The sequence below is a fragment of the Oratosquilla oratoria genome, chromosome 27 (genome assembly GCF_046742065.1).
Source record: "Oratosquilla oratoria isolate Oo_2021 chromosome 27, ASM4674206v1, whole genome shotgun sequence".
Classification (NCBI taxonomy): Eukaryota; Metazoa; Arthropoda; class Malacostraca; order Stomatopoda; family Squillidae; genus Oratosquilla; species Oratosquilla oratoria.
Window position 1 is genome coordinate 34607579 of NC_134803.1, and position 4616 is coordinate 34612194.

Genomic DNA, 4616 nt, shown 5'->3' on the forward strand with positions numbered 1-4616 from the left:
AGATAGATAAATAAATAAATAAATAAATAAATAAACAAATAAATAGATAAATAGATAAATAGGTAAATTATTAGATAAATAAATAAATAAATAAATAAATGAATGAATAAATAAATAAATAAATAAATAGATAAATAAATAAATAAATAAATAAATAAATAAATGAATAAATAAATAAATATATAAACAAATAGATAAATAAATAAATAAATAAATAAATAAATAAATAAATAAATAAACATATAAATATATAAATAAATAAATAAACAAACAAATAAAAATCGAAACCTCTGTCGAAGACTGCTGATTTGTTGAACGTGTTTCTTTTCTGAAGTTTAAGAAGGAAATATGTAAGAACTGGTTTACCAACAGAGTGGTTAACGAGCACTGAAAATATTAATTGTTTTAAGAAAAGATTAGATAACTTTATGGATAGGGATGACAGGTGGTACGGGACATGGAGCTGCCTAGTGTAGGCCTTATGATCTCTTGGAGTCTCCTTCATTCTTACGTTCATTTGTTCTTATATTTCATGTTTGATCCATTATCGTATGTTTTCATACAAATATCAGATACATCTAGAACCCAAATGTTCAGTTTCTCAATCAACAACTTCGTTTAACTTTCTATTTTGTTATAATTGACAAGTTGAAGCGCAGAAAAGTATCCTGTATATGTACGCTTTTCCCCCAAGCCTTCCACGAAGTGCAGGATAACTTTCATCCATTCTCTATGTGTTCACTTAGTCTTTGGATCACGTGCTGGACTCGTGAACTGTCTGCTGTGCAATCCCAAACTACTAAATGGTACATGTGTATGTAAGGTGAGGTGGCAAAATGAAAAGTTAAAGCTAGAGTAGTGAGTTTATTCAGTCCGCTGAGGAAGACCCTAGAGGTCGAAACGTCTGGTTCTGAATAAACTCACTACTCTAGCCTTAACTTTTCATTTTGCCACCTCACCTCCATATTTGCCAATCTTTACTTACATGTGTATGTAAATGACATTTGCCGACAAGGACAGAGCCTTTATCAGTGCGACCTTTGACTTGTTACAGCTTGATTATGTACATTGTCGTGGTACATATATCTGAAAATATCCTCACATGGTGTTTCTTATTAACTAATATTTACCCTATTCGCTATTTTTGGAAACAGTGTCAACTGCAATCAACTTTATCAGTTCATTCTGAATTTTTAGAATTAGATATTGATTGATGTCCTTCTCAGATCTTTTGAGTACTTCGTGCACACTAAGTTGCATTTTGACATTAGCTCAAATTCAAGAATAAGCCAATGCTGTGAGCACCTAGCCGTTCATTACTTCATCAACTTTGCCAACCGTGTAGTAAATGAATGGAATAAACATCCTGCAGAGGCAGTGCAATATAGTACAATTCGAAGTTTAGTTATTCATTTCGATAAACACCTAAGCAATATGTCGTAATGCCTGCCATTTATCATAGTATTTATTATGTTCTATTATATTTATTCATTTATCATTATTATTAATTCATTATTACTTGTCTGTTTTCTACAAATTATCATTATTCATCTGTTGGTTTACTATTTATCATTATATATATTTTATTTCCTTATTGATTTATTTGTTTATTCGTGTATTTGTTTATTTGTTTTTCACTTTATTTTTTCGCATCCGACCTAGTTATGGACCAAAAGTTCTCCTGTCGGCATGCTCTTCCTTCGTAGTAATTTCATCACTTCCTCTGAAAGGCAGTTTGTTTACAGACAAGTTGTAAGTGGATGGAGAAATGGCACTGGATGTTCTTGTTTGTTTGTATTTGAGTGTAGAGACAACCCTGGATGGAGGAGACGAAGGGACGCCCACAGAATTCATGGCTGTGTTAAGTTTATCAAACCTTTCGAGAGTTGTTTGGAGCGGGAAGGAAGGGTGACTGCATGGAAGCTTGCTCGGAGAGACCGTGAGGGACTGGCCCCGGCGTGTGAGTGAAGCAACGCGCCTCCTGGCGTATGCCCCCCAATTGATGACGATGTATGTGTGTGTGGGGGGGGAGGGGGCGGTCGTAATATAATAAATCTGTGGTGGTAAATCACCTTAGGCTATTGAACTCTGTTATGACTCGCTTCACTACCATGGAAATGAGCTTTGTGCCGGGATCTAGGGATGACCCTTCATCCACGACTTGGTAAGATGAGACATAGGCGGTAACTGGGCACTGGATGAGTATGGGGAGAGTGCATGCTTTGACAAACACTCCCCTTTATAAGGGAGAAGTGACCCCTTTAGTATATACATGTATACCTGAAGAAGGTAGGAAAAGAAGAAAATACAGGTCTAGTTCCGAGTTTATTCCTGATCGGTTTCGCTCTAAGCCTTTTTACATTCCTCCGAAGAAGCTTAGAGAGAAATTGGTTAAGAATAAAGTCGGAAATAGATCCGTGTCTTCTTTTTTTCCACCTTCTTCAACTTGTCACAGTGTCTCAACATGTATATTTGCTTATTAATCAACTCTGGAATTTTCATTCTTTGGACTTTCAGCATCCAGTCTTGATGTGTTTTACCTGCCTCCTACCTCCATAAAGTTTTTGACAATCAGATCCATTTATTTGCATCTGAACGTTATGGGAATTTACCAACACCGAATAGTTTATGGCAAAGGCAAAAAAAAAAAAAAAAAAAAAAATTGTCAACTTGTAATATATACTAGCCACAAGTGCCTTATCTTCTCTTCATTATTCAGCTGCAGATAAAAGTGGCTTCTGAGGAACCGATGTTTTGGCGAATCTTCGTTGAACGGATAATCAATTACCATCAAAGTCGAAGAAGGTGAGGAGCACACGCCAGGAGCCACGTAGCTGCAGCCGTACTCATCTTTGTCCTATGCGCATGGATTGCGCTTCGAGAAGTGCGAGACTCGAACCCGCTATTAAATGTTACTTTCGGCTTGTCCGCATACAAGTCAATTGTTTCGTTGATTTCCATGTCTCTGTCTCTCCACATGGTTTATTGTGTATCATCTGTTCAAGGATTACAATATTAGATCTAAGTTATAATTTAGAACTTTTTATCATTCATTTATTGGTCATTGAAAATTAGGTTCCATTTATTCTTCTACGCTTTGTATTGCATGTTCTGCAGCCTTCCTCTCCCACATCTCACCAACCACCCACTCTTACGTGGTGGGAAGTGAGAAACTCCATTTAGAACAAAACCCTGCCACTTGCGGCAAAACGCTTTTTTTTTTTCCAAGGCCGATGTTAGGTCGTCTCCCCGCCTGGTCAGGGTTGTCGGGAACCAACGCGACAGACCACCGTGAACCCCGGCAATCGAACTCGCAACCCTCTGTTCATGAATTCGATACGATATCCACTGAGCTTACTTCTTAGCTCCCAGTAGTAGGCGTTACGCCTGTCAGTGGTCCCAGCAAGTTCCTCTATCTGGCTCTATCATGGAAGGACTCTTCCTCCCTCGGAGTTTCGATGTTGGGCAAGTCATGTCTTTTGAGGGCTTCTTCAACATTTTCTTTCCATCTCTTTTTCGGTCTTCCTCGTGGTCTTCTTCCGCCCGGCATCCACTGAGCTACCAGTTACAAATACTAATGCCTCTTTGAGACTTTAATTGTATCTATATACTATGTTACCACTGTTTAGCATGTCATTATGTATATCTAGTATTCTTGAGCACTCGTCTTTTCAGTGGTTCTATTTATTACAAAAAATCACAACGTATTGCATCTTGTTGAAATGACTTTTCGCAATATCTACATTTTACTACTTCAGCGCATTTTCTTGTCTCCGTTACCACTTCTATCTGCACTCCACCCATTTCATTTTTTCTGATCTTTCTCCCCATGTAGACTAACACCCACTGTTCCGAAACAAATGTGACCAAACGGAGGTTAGGGTTTTGTTTACTTATATTATTTTTAATTCTTAGTTTACTCTGTTGGAGAGAATGTTATTGCTACTTCTGAAAACTTGTTACCGACGTATCACAATAATTATCCATTCCCAACAGTTTTCGTAATAATTATTACCCATTACTGTCCAGCGATATCTCAAAGTTAATCTTGACAATTCAATGTCACATCATAAGTACGCTAAATACCATAATAGTTTAACACTCCAAACATAGCAACACCCACTGTATATTTTCTCATTTTTCCCTCCCTGGCACGATCATACAATCAAACACTACAAGACTTTGTTCTATATCATAGGCAATAGACACACAAGAGTAGAATTTATAGAAAACATAAAATTTTGCCCAGTAATTGAGACCACTCTTTGCATGCTGTCATCGTCACTAGGAATAAATGGCACAATCATTTTGATTGTATATCTTGGTTTCAATAAAATGGAGTAGAATATGAAAATAATTTTAGGAAGCAGAGATAGTTAAATATTACACATCTATGCGTTATGATTTAGTACACAACATTATATAATTATATCATTATACTCACGATCGTCTTTTGTCTTACTTGTGATAATAACAATCCCATATGTGCCAAATCATCCCCATTCTTCTTGGAATTATTTAAATTCTGTTTGTAGAATGAGTCAATATCCTTAAAATTTCACAGAAATATCTAATTAATATTACTACATGCAAATAATAAAACAAATATTAGATAA